This window comes from Saccopteryx leptura, chromosome 10, assembly GCF_036850995.1.
Source record: "Saccopteryx leptura isolate mSacLep1 chromosome 10, mSacLep1_pri_phased_curated, whole genome shotgun sequence".
Classification (NCBI taxonomy): Eukaryota; Metazoa; Chordata; class Mammalia; order Chiroptera; family Emballonuridae; genus Saccopteryx; species Saccopteryx leptura.
The window spans coordinates 70,438,362-70,460,050 of NC_089512.1; the positions used below are offsets into that span (position 1 = coordinate 70,438,362).

Genomic DNA, 21,689 nt, shown 5'->3' on the forward strand with positions numbered 1-21,689 from the left:
GGACCCGAATTTTGAAAAAAAAAATGTATTACATAAAGTTATTGAACTCAAGTTTTATTCATCATAAAATTTATACAACTCCTCATCACTGTCAAAACTCCCATCCATTAGCTTGTCCTCATCTGTGTCTGATGACAAATCCCTGTCTTTATATATTGTCTCGTCCTCAGTTCCATCTATGGCATTTGAAATGGTACAACCACTGTATAAGACGCACCCCGTTGTTAGACCCTAAATTATTCAGAAAAGGGTGTGTCTTATACATGGGAAATATGGTAATTGTTTCTATTATTTAGCCAGTTGCTTTTCTGAGTGTTGGCTATCAGCATTTTGATGGGCACCTTTCTATTTTGATTTCAGGTTGAAGCCATCCTTGTCAATATTTTTGGTGGAATTGTCAACTGTGCTATCATTGCAAATGGGATCACCAAAGCCTGCCGGGAGCTGGAACTTAAAGTGCCCCTGGTGGTCCGGCTTGAGGGTGAGTTATGGGTGATTTGCCCGGTTCCATCATTTCTTCCCCAAGTGCAGGTGACCAGAGTGTGCTGCACTCACAAATTCCTAAGAAAACATAAGGAAACACTGAGTGAAATAAGATTAATTGAATGGGGTATGGCAGTGATTCTGTGAGCATCTAACAGGCTAATACAGACTGTAGCTCTCCAAGAATGGCATATGTTATGAGTCTCCAGATTTTCCGAACTTATTCAAGAGTGGGGCCTTTTTATTATGAATCATTTCATGAGCTTGGTGTTTTGGAAGAAACACTGAGAAGTGCTGCTCCCAGAATTATTCATCCAGGAAGAACAATGGTTCCCAAAGCTTCTGGTCTTGGCACCCTTTGGGCCCAAGGAGCTCAGGTCTGTTTGGTTAGGGCTTTTGATGCTTACTAATGTAATAATTTGGTAAGAGGAACTTGTAAAATATTTTTAATAATTAAATTTGTATTTTTATACTTTAGTTTTTATTATTTCCTTTATATATAAACATATATACTATACATTTTATGAAAAATAACTATCTTAGTCCTGGTCAGATAGCTCAGTTGTTTAGAGCATTGTCCCAAAGTGCAGAGGTTGCTGGTTCAATCCCTGCTCAGGGCACATACAGGAACAGATCGATGTTCCTCTCTCTCTTCCCCGTTCCCTCCCTCTCTCCTTCTCTCCCTCTCTTCCTCCCTTTCTAAAAGCAAAAACATAAACATAAAACAAATAAGAATAACTATCTTAAACTTTTAATAGGGATAGCAGCATTGTTTTACATATTTGAAATCCTTTTAATATGTAGCTTTATATTTGCTTCTTCATTTTATCACTTGTAATATATTTTGGTTGAAGTAGATGAAGAAAATCTGGCCTCATATAGAGCTATATATTTGGAAAAGGTAGGAGTTTTTAATCATTTAATATAATTTGGACTATTCTTTGGTGCTGCATTAAATTCTATAAGTAATAGTTTATTAAAGATTTGTTTTAGCCTGACCAGGCGGTGGCACAGTGGATAGAGCTTCGGACTGGGATGCAGAGGACCCAGGTTCAAAACCCCGAGGTCGCCAGCCTGAGCGTGGGCTCACGTTGTTTGAGCAAGGTTTACCAGCTTGAGCTCAAGGTCACTGGCTTGAGCAAGGGGTCACTCTGTCTGCTGTAGCCCTAGTCAAGGCACATATGAGAAAGCAATCAATGAACAACTAAGGTACCGCAACGAAGAATTGATGCTTCTCATCTTTCTCCCTCCCTTCCTGTCTGTCTGTCCCTATTTGTCCCTCTGTCTCTCTCTCTCTCTGTCCATGTCTCTCCCTCTCTCTCTCTCTCTCTTTCTCACACACACACACATACACACAAAATTTGTTTTATGTGAAATCTGAAACTATTTCAATGAACTTTCTGCACCCCATTATATGAAAATCCATAGGTCTGTCTTGCACATTAAATGGATTTTACACATGCGTGATTTATAATAGCATGCATTGATCATGTGGAACAGTTTGGATTATTCAGATCTTCTAAATGTTGACACATTTCAATATACAGTATCAAAAAAATTCACATTTGTTAATATCACACCATTCTCATCAGAGAAGCTTCCAAGTACTGGGAAACTCTCAAGGTGATACAAGTTTTCTAGAACTCTGATTTTTCACTTAAATATACAAATTTTATCATCAGCCACAGAACAGTCACTTTCCTGGAAGTGACAGACTCACTTCACCCATTTTTGAGAGAATCTGTCTGTCAGGTCACTGATTCTGGGACTCAGCAGAAAAGTAGGTGGTTTAGCTTCTAGAATGGTCAGTATCCGCTTTTCCTCAGAACAGCCACTGGAGCTGAGTGTGCAGCTCTGTGTACTTCCCCCAGCCACACAGCAGTTGGAGAGACCTGCCCTGAACCCTGTGGAGAGTATACCCAAGGGAAAAAACTTTTCTAGAAAATCACCTTTCTGGAAACGAATTAAAAATACGAATATTTCCTAAACAAAGAAATAAAAGGCAACTTAAAAAGTTATTTTAAGCCCTGGCCAGTTGGCTCGGTGGTAGAACATCGGCCTGGCATGTGGATGTCCTCGTTTCGATTCCCGGTCTGGGCACACAGGAGAATCACCCATCTGTTTCTCTACCCCTCTCCCTCTCACTTCTCTCTCTCTCTCTCTCTCTCTCTCTCTCTCTCTCTCTCCCTCCCTCCCTCCCTCTCTGTCTCTCCTCCCCTCCTGCAGCCAAGGCTCTACTGGAGTAAGTTGGCCTAGGTGCTGAGGATGGCACCATGGCCTCCACCTCAGGCACTAAAAAAAAAAAAATGGCTCCCGTTGCAATGGAACAAGGCCCCAGATTGACAGAGCATCACTCCTCAGTGGGCTTGCTGGATGGATCCCAGTCAGGGTGCATGTGGAAGTCTGTCTCTTCCTACCCTTCTCCCACTGAATTAAAAAAAAATGTTGATGTTCAGCTGTTTTCAGGGTCAAAGTGATCAGTGAACCTTAGATGCTACAAGTCAGCTCTTGTGTTCTTTAACGAGAGCAGGTTTCCAGACTAGTGTCTGTCACTTGAAAATTACTCAAAGTGAGTGCATGCTGTGGTGCACCCATTCTGTTCTGTAGTTCTACCTGTACCTGTGTTGTCAGCAGAGGTCCATAATTACTATCTTTCAGTAATTCCTGGAAAAGAAAGTTACCTCACTTTAATTTTCCCCTAAAAATTAAAAGGAGCAATTCTTTTATTTTCACCTATTATTAGTATTTCAGGAGGAGGAAATGTACCTTGTCGTTTAACATATTTCTATCATGTATATCTGGATAATACACATGCTGAAAAATGCAAAATACCACATCCAAAATTATCTCCCTAATCATCTCTATTGGCTGTCTCTGAGGTCTCCCCGAGCTACTGGGAAGCTTTGACATTTCTAAGTTTGTTATACAATCTGACTTGCATCTTTTGAGTTAATGTACTTCCAAGGTATAGGCCTGTGGGTTTTTAATTAGTTTCCTGATGTAATAAATACTATATATGAGTGATGTCAGAGTAATGGTGGCATGAGATATCCTTTTGGTCTCTCCCCTTGAAGTTTCAACAATTTAAACAGCTATAATTTAACAAAGAATTCCCTCATCAATGCACAAGAAAGCCTGATGGATCCATGCATTGAAACATCTAAAGGTGAGCAAGTGGGAATAAACAGAGACAAGAAGGAGAAGGGCTCAGAAAAGCTGCAGCTACAGCTTATACTGGCACTCAGCCAAGAGAGAGAAGGAACCCAGTGGTGGCTGGCACTTCAGCTGGGAGGAGCAAAAGATTCGTTGGGCATTCCAGCAGAAGCAAGTAGTACATGCTGCAGCTGAGCTCAGAGAACTGGGAAGGACACATACGGGGACACAGCCACAATTGTTGGGAAGTTGGCATTTCAGGCAGAGAAACAAAGCACAGAGCCCTGCCATCCCATAGCCTCCCAGAGCTCACCTCCCTTTACCCTTGGTGTCAGGTTGCAGAACACATCTGCAAACCCAAGAACTGGTACTACAGAATCATTTCTTTCCTTGAGCAAAGGGTGTACTCTGTGACTGGTCCCTGGGTAAGGGTACTCTGTAGTCCCTGCAGAGTTCTAAGATCCAAGATTACTGGAAGGACTAAACAACAGAGAAGCTGGCTGGTTCCCCCAGCCTACCCCACCCCCATGCATATGGCTACACTGACTACAGCATCTGGCTGTGAAGGACAAAACTGGGATTTCATAGAGTTAAAAAAACTTGTGATTCAGTGCCACTTGCTGGAAAATAAGAAAAAGACATCTTTGTATTAATCTGCCAGAGAAGTACCACTCATACATACATGCCTACACAGAGAAGGAATCCTTTGAATACCATGAATAACCAAGGTAGCAAGGCAGCTCAGAAATAAAATGAAAAATGTCCAAAAAACAAACTTAAAGATATGGAAGTATGTAATATAAATGACAGAGAATTCAAGATTGCAGTTCTGAAAATACTCAACAAGCTGTGAGAAATTACAGGCTATTTAATATTCTCAAAAATCAAATCAATAAACAAAATGAGTACTTTATCAAAGAGATTGAAACTTTAAAAGAGAACCAAATAGAAATTCCGGAGATGAAGAACTCAATAAAAGAGATCAAGAATGAACTAGAGAGCATAGGAAATAGAGCTGACCAGGTGGAGGAAAGAATTAATGATATCAATGGCCACTGGTACTAAGATAGAAGCAGATGCTATGGGACAACTTTGTTTAGGATTTTGGCATCTGTATTCATCAGGAATTTGGATATGTAGTTTTCTTTTTTTGTGTTACACTTGTCAGGTTTTGGTCTCAGGGTTATGCTGACCTCATAAAATGTGTTAGGAAATATTGCCTCTTCAATTTTTGGGAGGACTTTGAGAAGAATAGGTATCAAATCTATGAATGTTTAGTACAATTCAGTAGTATAGTCATTTGATTCTGGACTCCTGGATTTTTAGGAGATTTTTGATGGTTGTTTCAATTTCCTCACTGTTTATCAGTCTATTTAGATTTCCAGTTCTTCAAGATTCAGTCTAGGAAGGTTAAATATTTCTAGGAGCTTATCCATTCCTTATAGGTTACTGGATTTCAGTAGCTTTTGACATTTCTGGAGTCCTAGCTGGTATTATTTTCTTCCTCTTGTGAGAACTAGCATCTCATGTTATAAATGTTCTTACATAGATACAGGCTCTCACACTCAGCACAGTTGTACCAAGGACATTCACATTATGTGATTTCTTGGAAAACAGAATTCCCACACACCAAGGTTAAGACTGTCCCAAAATTGCATTAGTCCTGCATCATTATCAAGGGGAAGTTGAGAAATTCTGCACTAACTCTACTTTTGGCAGTAATAGTTAACAAAATTCAGAAATTGGAGATGGTGTTATCCATAAATGCCCTATAAAAGGAACTAAATAAAAAGCAAGTGCATGCTCCATCCCAGGGAAATACCGACTCCTATTTAGTGTGTGTCCCTCAAGCTAAGTGCCAGCTGTAGCTCAGCCCACTTTCATTAGCATTCCCTTTTTCAAGCTTCCTCAGTACTGACTACTCTAATGAGTTAGCAAGAATATTACAAAAGGAGAACTTCCAAATTGAATATGGAAATAAGATTTGAATCATGAAAAAAAGGAGGAGGAAATTTAGTAGAGGATCGGAAAAAGACATCAGATCTGTTCCGTACATGAGAGTTGGTGCTGGGACCCTAACAGTGACAGATTGAAACCCAGGACCAGAGGCTGTTGTGGAGAGTCATAGCTTTGCAGCAGTTTGTTATGGCTGAAAGGACAGAGTGGGAGCATCCAGTTAGTAGCCAGCATCTGTGACTTTAGAATCTAAAACCCAGGCAGGCTTGTCATACAGAAGTAAAAGTGGAGTAGCAGAGCAAGAGCAGAGAGAGGGGAGCTGGGGTTTTACATTAATGGCCAGGAGAATGATGTCTTAGTTGGTGGACTTGGGAAAGTCAAGAGTGGGGACTAGAGAACATAGGAGAGTATTACATTGGGGCATAGCCATCCTTAGTTTGAATAGTTTGAATAATGAAACTGTAATACCAAATGGAATGCATGTGGGGGCAGAGCTATGGGAATACAGGGATGAGCCAGAGAGATATGATAGATGAGTGGATGTCACCCCCACTGAAGGCCCCAGGAAAGCACACTGAGAAGTAGCTGCATTGGACATTGCTGCCCAGCAGTATAGCTCAGGTAAAGTAAGAAACGATCAAAACCAAAGTTTGTCACAGAAAGTCTGGTTCTTGGTGCTTCCAAGGGCAAAAAGGTTCTAACTACGGGAAGCTTTAAGGAATTTCTCTTATACTCAATTTAAATTTTTCATTTGCTTTCGTCTCTGTTGGAACATAAATTCTGCTTCTTCCACAAATCTCTCCATTTAGTTCCTTTTTACCCACCCTTAGAGTATGATTTGGTTCCTTCTGTTTTTCTCAATAGAGCATCACTTCACTGCCTTTGGTGACAGAAAGACAAGGGGCAGGGACGTGCTAGCTGAGGAGTTCTCAAAGATCTTGATCCACATTAGCATTAAAATTGGTTTGCATTTCCAGAACATACACCATTTTCTAGCTAGTGAAAGTGAGATGAGAAAGGGGTATCCATCACCCCAGCATCTGTGTTAAAGCCAAGTGACACATAAAAACTAAGTGTGGTAGAAAATTTTTACCAGAGTCTGAGTTACAATAATAAATAATTATTATTGCTAACATTTATTAACTGCTTTCTAAGTTTCAGACCCTCTGAAACATGACTAAGTCACAACAAATATGAGATTTTTAATAACCAAGATCGACACTTCAAAAGCCTGAGTATACATTTTATTAGTAGAACTATCTCTTATAAATGAAGATGATATCCTCTCTTGCTTGCTTTGTAGCCATTTGGAAAATCTAACGTCCTGCCATAAGTCTCACCAGTTTGTGGCCCACATTTAAAGACTGTTGCCACACACAGTGTATTAGGAATGTCCTGGTGAGGAAGGTTTTAATCAATCAGACTTGATTTAGTGGGATTTTGCAGACAAATCTTGGTTCTCAGTTATATAATAATTACAAGCTATTCTACAGTGGATAAGGAAAGGATTACTCTCCCCTTTGAAAATGGTACCTTTATAATTACATGTATTTTTTGCCTTATCAGAATAGAACTCACCAGCTGAGACACAGAATTATTTTTATTTGAAAGACTCCTGGATAAATTGAACAACTACAGTTGGGGGGGGGGTGCTTACTAGCTTCTGTCTACAATTGTTTCTGTTATGAATAAATACATAATCTGGAATGAGTTTTTTTTTTTCTTTTTGAAATGTATACATACTTAGCACAAAAATTACCTAGATGGTTAATTCAGGCCAACCCATGATACTCTGGAGAAATATGTAGACATTTATTGATAGCTTTGTGTATTCAACGTGCCAATGTGTTGTAGCCAAAGCTTTGGATTTTGTGGGCAGCTTTACAGTTCTAGATCACAGAACTTTTTCTTCAGAGAACTTTTCTTTTTTAGAGTTTATTTCTCCTTGTCATTGTTCTACTTAAATTTGCAGCAAACTCCTGTGTCTCAGATACGTCTGCAGAGGACGCGCTTTTCTCTCAGGTGCTTATTATGACAGCAAGGGAAGCTCAGAAAGAAATAATAACGAGCCTGGATCATTTGTAAACTGGATCCTATTTCTCTTAGCCAGTGTTGGTCAAATAAGTTTGTAAATATGATATATATATATATTTGCTCGCTTATAGTTTGCATTGGGTGTGGGAGACAGGCTGTAAGCAGGCAGGGTCGTTATAGCCTAAGGCTTAGTCTTAAAACTAAGCCTTTCCCACCCTTTTAATACTAAGATCTTTTCAAAACTAAGCTTTTCCCCACACCCTTGATTGTTGCATGATGTGGAGTGGTGCACTCTCATGAGGAATCCCATTATGCCTCAGATGACTTTGTATCAGAGACTTCCTTGTTTGTATATTGGATTAAAGGTTTTGATTTCTATGCTATAAAATGGGGCAGAGGAGCCCATGCTGGGAGAGAGCAGAGAAAGGCCACGTGGAGGAGAGGAGAAGCAGCCAAGATGGCGGAGTGCTGAAGGAGAAGCCAGTTTGTGCAGAGAGAAGGAGATGGGGAACAGAGGTGAATAAGGCTAGTGAGGTAGAAACCTTTGATTCTAGGAAACTCGGGTGAGTCAGTGGCTTTAGGAGCCCTGAATGGAAGGGAAGTGTTTTATTTCTTGCCCACCGGGTACAAGCTAGGATTAAAGCTAATGGCCCACCAGTTCTTGGCTCTGTTGTTCCATTACTGTCTGTCCGAATCCAATGCGAACCTGCATGGGCCAGGCAGCTGTGATGGTGGCCGCAGCTACTGGCTTTACAGCCAGATCTTTTCAGTTTGTGTTTTTTACATAATACCAAAAGGTCTGTTTCAGCAATATACACATTTTGGTTTTCTTTTGCCAGATATCTTTAGAAACAAGAGCCCCCTTGGTCCCCTTCCTGATGCTATCAACCTCTCTAATGTTGGGACAGTGGATGTCTCTGAGCAGAAGCTCTGCCTTCTGTTTCTTCTGCTTTCCTGTCCCCTGCAGGCACCACCCTCTCCGTGGGCGCCGCTTTCTCCTTGCCCTCTGACATGCTAACATATTGGACTGCCCGCCAGGGGAATGCCAATCTAGTGCCCTTCATTGGTGGACACAGTAAAATCACTACGTGATGCTTTGTTCTACTAAAGGGCAATGAACATCGCCTGTTGAAGTGCTGAGAGAGCCGGAGTCTCAGCTCCGCCTGCTCATGGCTTCAGTTCGGCCAGGGCGCTGGGCCAGGAGAGACAGTGTCCTCAGGCCTTAGGCCAGGGGTCCCCAAACTTTTTACACAGGGGGCCAGTTCACTGTCCCTCAGACCGTTGGAGGGCCGGACTATAAAAAAAACTATGAACAAATCCCTATGCACACTGCACATACCTTATTTTAAAGTAAAAAGACAAAACGGGAACAAATACAATATTTAAAATAAAGAACAAGTAAATTTAAATCAACAAACTGACCAGTATTTCAATGGGAACTATTCTCCTCTCACTGACCACCAGTGAAAGAGGTGCCCCTTCCGGAAGTGCAGTGGGGGCCGGATAAATGGCCTCAGGGGGCCACAAGTGGCCCGCGGGCCATAGTTTGGGGACCCCTGCCTTAGGCTGTCATCTAATGGCAGCCTGGGCAGGTGGGCTCTGGCTAGCTAGCTTGAAGCTTTTTCTTTCAGAATGTTTGGGCCCTGGGTTCGCAGCTTTCACTAGGGGTCTGCAGAGAATAGGGACCCTGCTAAGTGGGGTCCTGGCCCTGGGCTGAGTGAATGCAGGAGCCCTGCAGGCCCAGGTGCCTGTGTGTGTTAGCACCCCGCCACCGCTCGCCGCCCTGCGCAGGCTCTGTGCCTAGGTTTCCTTTTCTCTTCCTTTGTCATTTCTGTGCCCTGTGAGGCGACATGGCCCTAGGCCCCACCTGTGCCCCGGCCCCTCCCAGCACACCTTTGCCTGTTCCCCACCATGCAGTCCTGTGTGGTTCCTGGAGGGGTCGGGCATCCTCTGTCAGTGGGACTCTCATTCTTCTTTCTGCTCCATCCCCCAATTCTCATTATCTGCACCCCCACCTTGCTTTCTGCCTCACTGGTGCCCACAAACCTCTCTTCTTCCTCTCCCTCCCTCGCTCTTCACCACAGGTATGTCCTTACTGGCATTCGGAGTGAGGAAGCTCCTGGATTTCCCGTCATGCTGACATCTGTCACCTCCCCTCCCTATAATTACCAGCTTCTTCTCCCCATGTGCCCTCCCTAATATTAACTCAACATCACCAGATTAAACCAAACAAGAGGTAGGACACAATCTTGTTCTGTCATCAAGCCTTAAATCCTCTCATTGTCTAAGTCAATAAATACTCCTGAATGTTTAAACTCTGCCACACTTGAACATTACACCAAGCATCACAGGACCTAACCTAAAGTAGTAGCTAGACTACTTAAAGCATCTTTACATCTAATACATTTCCAGATAAATTATTATATTTGGCACTTTGAGTTTTCATTTTACCCCTAGATCAGGGGTCGGGAACCTATGGCTCATGAGCCAGATGTGGCTCTTTTGATGGCTGCATCTGGCTTGCAGACACATCTTTAATAAAAAAGATAATAACATTAAAATTATAAAACATTCTCATGTATTACAATCCATTCATTTTCTACCGCTCATGTTCATGGTTGCGGGTGGCTGGAGCCAATCACAGCTGTCCTCCGGGACAACACCAAATTTTTATTGAATAATGCGTAACGTACACGGGTTGTTGTATGGCTCTCATGGAATTACATTTTAAAATATGTGGCGTTCATGGCTCTCTCAGCCAAAAAGGTTCCCGACACCTGCTCTAGATAGTTCATTTGATTAACTGAAATTTATAGCATGTTGGACACCTGCTACCTTACACACGAGGAGCGTCTAAAACACTGTGTGAAAGTCGTCCTGGGATGACAGGGCTAGGGCTTCTTTAAGGAAAACACTATATACATCTTTTTTCTTTTTTTGGGTGAAGGGGTGGTAATGACTTGAGAGCCTCTGACCACCTTAATAAAAGATGGTTTATTGTCGGGCTTTAATGAGATTGGACCTGGGATTGCCCCTCCTCTGACTCACACCCTCTTGTTCTTTCGTGGTGCCTCTACCTTCCACCTCTTGCAGAGGCCAGTCTGGTCCCCGTGCATTCCCTGAAGGGCCTGAACCCACAGATCATAGCCTGTATGGCTTAGCTAATAACCAGCCCTCCTGTTGTCCACAGCCCATCCCAACAGGCCTATTGTTAGGGACCCAACAGATTCTTCCCCATCTGGGCTTTGGTCCTGCTGAGAAATAAGGTAAAGGACTCAGGAAGCCAAAATATCACCTTCATTACTGATAAAGACATTGAAGGGTGCACTTTATTGTGTGTCAGCAGCAAGCACTCTTACTTTAGGCAGCTCAACTCACCCAGGGATAGGAGCTTCTGGACCTGGATGGGCCTCCCCTCCCTCCCTCCAGGGAGAAGCTTGAGCAGTAGGAGAGGAGCCGGGCGATGTGAGCGGCCCACAGGAGAGAAGGGCAGAGGAAGGGGCCGGCTGCGCCTCCCAGGTCTCCAGGCAGGGCTGTCTGTCACCACCCCCGTGCAGCGTGGTGGAGACCAGGAGTGCTCTGCTGACAACTGGCCCCTCTGTGTGCAAGGAAACGCCCTTCTAATCACAGGTCATTAGTCTGCCTTCAGTGTGGACTGCCTCTGGGTCGGGTGTCAACCCCAGTCTAGGAAGTGGTCATGATGTCCAAAGCGAGAGTCTGAAGGTGTTCCCTGAGCAGATGCTGCGCATGGGGCACTCTAGTCGGGAGGCGTTCTAGAGCTGGCAGGTGTGGGGACTAGCACCTGAGTCCTGCCCTGTAACATCACAACCTCACTGACTGCTCCCTGGGCATTTTCTGAGTGATCATTTGGGTCATTTTTTTATCCCTCCATCTCTTTATGTTACACTTGAAGGTGGCACTGGATCAGCCATCAGAGAGAGTGAGAGAGCACATGGCTATCAGAGAATTGACATACTTGTGCTGTTTTACAGGTGACAAGTGTGTCCTGTTAAAATGCCATTCCCTGAGAGCACCACCTTGGGGCTGTCTGGAGGCAGAAGTACCTGAGCAGAAGGACTCTGTGCGTGTTTTAGAACAGAGAGGACACATAGCTTTCATCTCAGGGCACCTTCTGTACAATGACGATGGCTGCCTGCTGTGCTGTGCTGTGCTGTGCTGTGCTGAGGAAGATTCGGAGGCAGGGTCCCCGCTCAGTGGAAGTGTTCTGTGGTCAATATTGTGCACCAGATGTGACAGGGCAAGGAGAGTGGGGCCCTGGCACCAAGTACTTAGCTGCTATTGATTAAAAAAGCAGAGGTGGAGCCTTTGTCCCCTAGAAAATGCAGCTGCCACTGTACCAGAGGTAGGGAGTGGGGCTGGCCCCTTACCCCTGCCTGGCCCTGCAGCCACTGGGCCAGAAGTCTGGATTGTACAGAGCGAAGGTCTGAGCTTTCTCTGTGAAGGGCCAGATCTTAAGTGTGTGGGCTGTATGTTCCACTGTAGGGCAGAAGCAGCACAGACAGTAAGAAAGGAATGATCAGCCCTGGCCAGTTGGCTCAGTTGTAGAACATCGGCCTGGTGTGCAGGAGTCCCGGGTTCGATTCCCGGCCAGGGCACACAGGAGAAGCGCCCATCTGCTTCTCCACCCCTCCCCCTCTCCTTCCTCTCTGTCTCTCTCTTCCCCTCCCACAGCCAAGGCTCCTTTGGAGCAAAGTTGGCCTGGGCACTGAGGATGGCTCTGTGGCCTCTGCCTCAGGCGCTAGAATGGCTCTGGTTGCAACAGAGCAACGCCCCAGATGGGCAGAGCATCGCCCCCTGGTGGAGCAGTCTGTCTGACTGCCTCCCTGTTTCCAACTTCAGAAAAATACAAAAAAAAAAAAAAGAAACGAATGGGTGTGGCTATGCCCCAAAGGCAGACAGTGGGGCATGATTTGCAGCCTGATTAGAAAAGAGGTAAGCAGCAAGACCTGGAGTTCTAGAAACTCCCTATGGTAACTATGCCCGAATCTGCCTCCATAACAGTTGAGAAAGATTTGACAGGTAGTACTAAGACTTAGGACCTAACTTCTCACAGAAACTCTTAGCAGTGAGGTTCACTCGGTCATTCACCACATAAGTACAGAAACATGACAGTGATGTCACTTCTCAGGCAGCAGTGGAGTTCAAAATCAGTATTTCAGACTCATGGGAATTCCTGAAATCACCCATGAGTCGAGTATCGTGGATTGAGGTGGACTCATGCAGACATTGTGACACATGGGACAGTTCCTTTTCTCCATCCCTTACAGGTGCCGGAGGTAAAGTGCTCTTGTGTGCCATTCGAGTTTAACATCAGGGCTCCTGTACTTTGGTTTACATTAATTTATCTCTTGCTGTTTTGAGAGTCAAGTTTATTGAAAGAAAAAGCATAAGCCCTCAATGAATCCATGTTAGACTTGGTCTTGAACCTTGCTTTTATGACCATAAGCACATATACACCATTCTTTGAACATTGCCAAGAAGAACCTGGCCATCAGCATCCTGCCACTGAAGTTGGTGACTTCTGCTGTCAGCATAGGAATAACCGACACATTCACACCCTGGGCATTGGTTTCTTCTCACCACGGGAGAAGTCATCAAGGAATGGTGTGCACAGGGTGTAGTTCCACAGAGTATCTTCAGTCATCTTTAATTTTATACACAGAATTTTGATGAGATACTCAGCCAACTGCCCAGGTTGCTCAGCTAGTCAGTAACAGCCAGGTTTGAAATCTGTTTCCTCTTCTTAGAAATGGAATAAAAATATTAGGGTTATTGTAGGGGAAATATAAGTTAAAATCTTCTAGAATGGTCCCTAGCTTGTAAGTGTTAGCTGTCCTTATTAGCTGAGCTCTTGTTCATACCTCAAGTGTGGGCAGGTACGGGCTGCCTTCCGAGAGCCAGGTGAGGTGCCAGGGCCGACACCCCACATCTCTGAAGGGTGGGCTGCCAGCTCCATGGGCTGTACCTCCCATTCTTGATGAATGTTCCACTTCTGATGGTATGGCAATAAGACAAAACAGATGAGGTCAGTTACCTTAATTCATGTCACCAGGAAAAGGACCTCCTCTATCTTAAAGAATACGGTTTGCTTCCACCAACCTCCCCTCTGTCAATGAAACAAAGAGCAGCAGTAAAAACCATTGTCTCCAGCAGGGTCCATGGGCCATGCCGCATGTCACACCCGCCCAGCTCTGCCCTTGAAGTGCAGAAGCAGCCATGCAGTTGGTCAGTGAGCTGCTTTTGCTGTGTTTCACCAGAACTTTATTTATGTACACTGAAATTTGAATTTCATGTAATGTTCATGTATCAGAAAATATTCTTCTTCTGATTTCCCCAACTATTTTAAAACGTAAGAACTACTCTTAGCTCAGAGGTGGTAAAAGAGAAGTCACCACCTTGATTTGATCTCCAGGCTGCCGTTCTGCAGTCCTGATGTGGAACACCAAACAGAGAGGTAGACCTGTGCCCATTACTGGTTGTGTGACCTGAGCAAACCGTCTGACATCTCTGGGCCTCAGTTTCCTGCAGGAAAAACAAGAGACCTGTCTTAAAGGCTCCCTAGGGTTCCTGCCAGCACTAAGAGTCCAGGCTGCATGGTTCCATGTCCCTTTGCAGTCACAGCAGCCTGCATTCTAGTCCTGACTCAGCCTCTGACTTGCTGGAGACATTGGGCAAGTTCCTAAACCTCCCAGTACCTCAGTTGCCTCATCTGTAAAATGGGGATTAAATGACATCATTTTAGGGAAGTGATATATTTGTGAACCCCTTAACACAAATATGCGATGAACATTCATTGTACTTAGTATACACTCAGTAATTGCTACCTATTGTATTCTTTAAAAGAATTGAATTCCTATTAATAATAGTTTTGAAAAGACAGCTTCTGCTCACTGCCAGAGGGTTTTCTTCAGTCCTGAGATTTAAAAAAAAAAAAAAAAAAAAAAAAAGCCCCCCTCCCAGGGTGTGCAGCTTTTGAAACAAATCCTGTCATTTGTGTCCACTACCATTAGCTTCTCTTCCTTTAATGAAAGCAAAGAACAAACGTGATAAATTAACCTTGTATCTCTGTTTACAGCTCTCTCACTCCACCCAGTGGCAGGAATTTCCTGGCCAAAGAGGCAGAAGAAGAGAATCTTTAAGACTTTAATAATAATTATTATTATTTATGACGTCCTCTACCAGTAGAGCAAGACTTCATTTTGAAATCATTTCCCCTTGATTCTCTGTGTGTTGCCATGTTTCAGGCATGCAGTGGGTAGGTAACCATTCAGCTAAGTGGTTTTCAGGAAGCAGATATAAGTGCTTGAAGTTTGGCCGGCCTGAGTGGTTCAGTTACCTGGTCAGGTGGTGATTCAAAATGTTGCTTGGAGTGAAATGCTGGCCAGAGCAGCGTGAGGGTAAGGGCTGCAGTGGACGGGACTCGACAGGTCACATTTTCCTCATCTCTCTATTTGACTCTTTGCCTGTCCCTGTCTCTTTCATATGTCTGTCCCTCTCTTGATTATTTTTCATAGCCCTCTCTTTTCCTGTGTCTCTGGTGTCTCTCTCTTCCTCACTTCTCCTCTCATCTCTTTATTCTTCCACCCCTTCCTCTGCTCCCTACCACCACCACCAACCTTACTCTCTGGTCTGTTTAAATCTCTAGTCTTCCTCCTTTATCCCTTTTCTTATCCATTTGTATTTTCTGTCTCTTTCTCTCTCTCCCTTTGTACATCTCTTGTCTGTCCATCTGTTTTTCTTCTTTTTTTTTTCTTTTTTTTAATTAAGTGAGAGCAGGGGAGGCAGAGAGACAGACTCCTGCATGCACACCGACTGGGATCCACCCACAACCCCCATGGGGTGATGCTCTGCCCATCTGGAGCATTGCTACACTTAGCAACCAACCTATTTTTAGCGCCTGAGATGGAGGCCAGAAAGCCATCCTCAGTGCCTGGGGCCAACTCACTTGAATCAATCAAGCCATGGCTGCAGGAGGGGGAAAGAGAGGGGTATAAGGGGAAGAAGGGGGAGGGGGAGGAGTGGAGAAGCAGATGGTTGCTTCTCCTATGTGCCCTGAGCAGGACTTGAACCTAGGACACCAACACGCCAGGCCAATGCTCTACCACTCAGCCAACCAGCCAGGACCAACCATCTGTTTTTCTGTTTGTATGTGTGATGTCTCTCAGTTTCCTTGTGACTCTTCTGCCTCTGTCTTTGTCTTGCCTTCTCTCTCCCTCTGTGTGTGTCTGTCTCTCTGTCTGGCCTCTGTTTCTGGACAGGGTCACCTTGCCTTGTGTAACAGCTTTCCACCTGACCTGGGTGGCTCTGTGTCTGCTCCATGTCTCCTCAGAACCCTGTGCCTGAGCTTCCTGTTTCAACATAAAGATTCCTTTCAAAACAGCTTAGTTCTGAGCGTGCTTAGTATATGCTTAATAATTAAGGCTGTAATTAAAGTATAACTGCTAGTATAATTAAAATTCACGTTAGTGGATCCTGAAATTATGAAGCAGTTAGGTACCTGTTGTGGCCCTGCAGGAGCAGCTGGAGGTGGAAGGGATCTGCTTCTCCCGAGAGTGCGCTGTCCTCTCCAACCCCAGCCCCGCCCACCGGCTCTGCGCCTGGGGCCCGAGGAGCTGCTGGGGGAGGACCAGCGGCCGAGGGAGACCTCCCTCAAGGGCACTGCACACACAGCCAGCTGCTGCTCAGCTCTCCTTAGGGATGGCAGCCCCTGCCAAGGCCCTTGGAGAATCTGGGGAAGCTCAGGAATTGTCCCCCTTGTTCTTCATCAGGCCGTTTGGCATTTCTATTGCAGACCTAGCAAAAAGGATTAGTTGAGGATGCTGGACCAGCCAAGGTGATCGGAACCATACTCACCCATCCCCCACCCTTCACCACACACTTTGCGTGTATGAGCCTGTCCATGGTTGTGCAGTTGATAGCAAGTCCCTCCTGTGTGATGGGCACTGTGCTGAGCCTGCAGACACTCTGGCGAGCAAGTCTGATAAAATGTCAGCCCTCATAAAACTAATGTTCAGTGGGTCGGGAGAAATGTCAGTAAGCGATCCCAATAGTGCTATGATCTCAATGTGTAAGGTACTTTGGAAGCTCATTTTTCAATCCTGTGCTCTAGTTTGGGGGTTGGAGGGTGGTAAAAATAAGGCTTCCCCTAAAGAATGCCATTTAAAGAGATTTCTCATGAACGAATGGTGTCAGCCAGGCAGAGGGAGCATCAGAGCCCTGGGGGAAGGCCAGAGGCCCAGCCTGTCTGCAGGGTCACAGATTTCCAAACCAGCCATTGTATCCCCTTTGGAAATACCTCGTGCTAAATTGGGTGCTGAAGAGGATAGTAATTAACTGATTCAGTTAGGCTAGTTGGTTGCCAGGAAGAGCAACTCGTTTATCTTGGGGAAAGAGTGAAGAGCTTTATTTCATCCCTACATGTGGAAGGGAATTCCAGTAAGGCTGATTAAATAGTTCTCGAAGTGGCTCCAAGCCAGAGAGGGATCTGGGTTGGAGGCAGTCCTTGTTCGTTCACCTGACTTCACAGCTCTGCATAGCGCTCTGCAGTTCTCTTACCTGCTTACCTGTGCCTGGCAGGCCCTTTCCATCCTCCTGTATTCTGCCATGGATATTGCCTGTTCAGATCGCATGAGAGCAGATCCATTTGGATAAGCTAATGATCATCACCTGTATTTCTACCATCCTGGGATCAGGTACAATCAAGGTTTTGGGAACAGTCGATTCTGCCTCACACTGTGCACCCTCCTCCAGCAGGGGGTGGGAAGAGCAGGTTGAGCCAGATGGGAGGTTGGGAAGAGCAGGCATCCTAACTGCACCTGCTCTTTCCTCGTAAGTGATTTGTAACATCATTGAGATTCTGTGAGCTCATACATGGAATAGTGCTGCAAATTTTACATGCCAAACAGGAGTCCCCAGGAAATGAGAAGAGAGTGGGAAGAGCAAAGGACTTTGAATCCTGCCAGTCACTAAGCCTCAATGCCCTTGGTTAAGGAACTGACTTATAAACACCTAACTCATAAAATCATTGTACAGCTCAAATAAAGTAATGTGGGAAGATTTTGTAAATAACAGAAACAGAGATTTTTATTATTGCCAACATTATTATTATAACATATTTATAAAATCACAAGGAATTATTCAAGATTCAGAATAGATATTTCAAGTGTTAGTTCCAGAAATCGTCTAAACCTGTGAGAGGGAGCACTGACTGCTCATTCCGCTGCTTCCTTGCTGCTACTAGCCATCCTCACTGGACGTTAGCCTTGAACTTCCTGTGCCTCAGTCCTCTCGTCTGGAAAAGGAAGGCCATCTCGGGGTGCACCTGAGGAGCAATGAGCTCGCACACTTAGGACCCTGGAACACTCTGACACGTGCTCCGTGACAGCTGCTCTTACTGCCTTTGCTATGGGTATGACCACAGAGTCGCCACGGTCCAGTTACACTGACAGAGCTTGGCAGGCCTGGTATGACCCATGCCCACGACAGGACTAACCAAGGGGAGGTGGAGTCGGAGACAAGGACCCGGGCCCCCAGAGAATCAGGCAGAAGAGTCTGCTTCTTGGGGAGATTGTGGAGGTCTTGGGAGCCATGCTTTGAGATTGTAGGGTACACTGAAGACAAAGGGAAGTGGGTAAAGAGCCTTTTGTATCTTCACTTAGGCTTCTTCCCTGGCAGATTGGAGGACAGTTGGGGAAAGATTTCTAGCTCGTGTCTGTGTTGAAGTAGATGCAAATCTGCATATTTACCTTCTCTTCATCTTCTGGTCCAGAGACTGACTGGCCTCTACGCCAGCGGGCCGTTGCTCCATGCAGGTCCTTGCTCCATGGGATCCCTGCCTGCAGCTTCACGCGGGGGTCCTGGGCCAGCTTCCAGCATGGGCCACTGTCTGACCCTCCGTCCTACTTTTCAACCTCTGGCACTTTGGCTGAAACTTTAGCAAATGAATCAACATGCACACTGAGGTGTATTAATGAAATAATAGATCTTAATATATGCATTAGTTAGGCAACAGATTACCCCCGGTTTAGCAGCCTAACACCAGGAACACCGACAAGCGCAGTTCCTGTGGTGGATCGGGTGTGTCCTGGCCGGCCCAGAGGCTCAGGGCTCTCAGTGCGCTGGTGTGGCTGTTGGCAGGCTAGCTTTCCTCCAGGCTGTGGGGCCGCAGTTCCTGTTCTTCGCTGGCTGTTGGCGAGGCGCCCTCAGGCCCTGCCTCCCGGACTTGCTGTGGGGCAGCCCGCAGCAGGGCAGTCTGCCTCCTGGCCAGTCCTGGAGGAGTCCCGCAGGACTGGATCCTGGGCTGTTGAACTTGGCCTCAAAGTGGCATTCTGTCACTTTTGCTACATTCTTACTCATTAGAAGCAAGTAGCTGGATCCAGCCCACTGTCAAAGGGAGAGGATTGGACAGGGGTGTGAACACCAGGAGGTGGGGATTGAGCATGTTGGAAGCTGCCTACCGTGTTTACAAACTAATATGTTATTAAAGTAATGCTAGCTTCTTTAACAAGAGAGAAATGCTAAAATGACAGACTTAATAGACAGTTATTTCTCATTCCTATGAAGTCTAAGTGGGCGAGTGAGTGGGGTGCTCTGCTCTAATCAAGTGTCCGTGCTGCAGGCACCACTGCCATCTCCAGAAAGGTGTCTTCCAGGGTTGTCTGGGCTGGCAGCATGTCAATGGTCACACTGGAGATTTTTTCACATATGTTTTGTAGTCCTTTGCACTCCAGTGACTGGAACTCAGATACAGGACCACACCTAGATACAAGGGGGCCTGGTTGCCACTCCCTGGCTGGGCAGCTGCCTCCCAGCCACAGCTCTCCCCTGCAGGAGCGGAGTGTGGGTTTGGGGACAGCCAGCAGTCCGCCACAGACGCTTTGCCATTTACAACGTGCAATGTGTTACCTCCTTTGCCCTCACCACAGTCAGTGCAGTCAGCATGCTCATCCAAGGAAACAGACCAGCATACCTTTATGTAATTAGAATAGAATAGGGCTCACGTCCCATCTCTGCCACTATAGTCTGCATGACCATGGGAATGTTCTTGAATCTCTCCATGCCTCAGTTAGCTCATCTTGTCACAGGCAATAGGACCTATTCAGAGTCATTGAAAAGACTGCATATACATAACGTGGCACTATCTGGCATGTGTAAGTGCTTAATGAATATTAGTGATGAGGAAGATGATCATAATGTTATACCTGGAGATAAAGAAGTTGAGGCTCAGAGCACTTAAATGACTTACCCGAAACTACACTGATGCCCAGCAGAGCCCGGTGAGAGGCTGGGGGTTTCGGCTGACACCCCTGCCGTTGCACTGCTGCTTTGCAAAGAGCACACTTGTCAGACTCCTGTGTCAAGCAGCAGCCAGTGAGCGTGGAGCCAAAGACAGTTCTGAGAGTCCCCTTCACCACAGCTTTGTGCACCCAGGGCCCCTGAGAACCTGCGTGACATCACCTTTCCCGTGCACTGTGCCTCTGTAGCTCACTTCTGCCTTTGTCTGCCGCACGCCAACCCGCACCTCCTCTCCACGTGCACTCTCAGGCCCTCCGAGCCCTGAGTGTCAGGAGCTTTGTTTACAAGGAGGATCTGTCTTGCTAAGAAGATAAAAGCACAGGAAATGATGTCAGAGGAGGTATTTCATTAAAGTCTTAAATTCTGTCACGGTTCTCCTAGGACCTGTTCACTCTGAAAGGACAGAATAGCATCCCACATGTTAAGCAGTCAGTCCCAGAAGCAGACTTGGGTGGGGTAGCTGGCGGGCAAATGCTACAGACCCACCAGACATGCCGAGAGGTGCCATTAGAGGCTGCAGGGCTCCCTGTGGGGGCCTCAGCCCCTTTTGTTATATAGAACAAAGACGACTGGAAACGGACATGTTGAAAGCAGTGGGTTTGTGGCCCTAGGTGGGCAGCTTGTCTGAACTTCAGTTCTCAGACCCTTCAGCGCAAAACATGAGGACAGGACACCTGGTGTGGGCCAGCCACATTAAGTCTTCTTGACTTGCATTATCAGTAACTTCACCTTTTATCAGTAAAAACAAAAAGGCCCCTTAGTCTCTCTTTCCTCTTCTGTTCTCACTGATCTTGATCAGTCATCTTTCCTGTCTTGGCATTGATTAGAACCTACATTTCATTCATTTCCCAGTGAAAGGTGTGGAATAACATCCGGGTGTCTTCATGTGTCCCCGCCAGGATTCCGTGCTGCCCCAGCGCCCTGATTGGCCCTTTTCATGCTCCTTTTGTTACATAAGGCTTTTTCTCTGGGCTCCATATTCAGACTCTTCCGTGAAGGGTTAAGTCCATTTCAGAAGATTTCCCTTTTTAAAATCGTTGAACAAGTGGTTGTTAATTTTTCTTTTTCACAATCTTCTAAGAACCTCATTATTTTCATTTTTAACTACTAGAGAAAACATAGGCAGTATCTCTATTAATGCCAGACATTTATATGAAAAAAGGAAAAAAAATAATTTGGCATCTGGATGTCTTTCAATAGCCATATCTGCATCACAAAAAGCTGGAACCAATATTATTGAATTATATTGGTGAGTCCCGGGCATCCTGTGATTTGGGTGTGGTGAAACTTCTTAGGGCACCGCCTCCAGTTCCATTTCAGTGACTGTCTATCACCCGCCTCTTCTAGGAACCAATGTCCATGAGGCCCAGAACATACTCAGTAACAGCGGGCTCCCCATTACGTCGGCCATCGACCTGGAGGACGCAGCCAAGAAAGCTGTGGCCAGCGTGGCTAGGAAGTGACACCTCTGTCCTGATGCCCTGGAGGAAGGAGTCCACTTTGCCATAAAAAAGCGGTGTATCTCTCCTCGCTGTGAAGGAAACGGTTTTCTCATTGGGGAAAAACATAGGAAAGGGAGCAAGAATTGTTATTTGAAAAATCTTCAGTCTTTATTTTCTTCAATCAGACAGATATCCAGACAGCCTCAATCTAATTCCACTTGTGGTCTTTCTTAAATTAATGCCCTGCGTTCTCATATTTTCCTGTCACTGGGAGCCTGCTCAGTGCTCATTGTGTTGCCAACCAGT

At 45.4% G+C, this 21,689-nt stretch overlaps 1 long non-coding RNA gene across 1 annotated transcript; it reads left to right on the forward strand.

The window, feature by feature from the left end:
* The first annotated feature begins 358 nt into the window (after nucleotides 1-358).
* LOC136382048 (uncharacterized) lies at nucleotides 359-21,439 on the forward strand. The gene is made up of 2 exons (XR_010747186.1): nucleotides 359-481; nucleotides 21,289-21,439. It is a non-coding gene; the product is annotated as an uncharacterized lncRNA (long non-coding RNA).
* The last annotated feature ends 250 nt before the right edge of the window (nucleotides 21,440-21,689 follow it).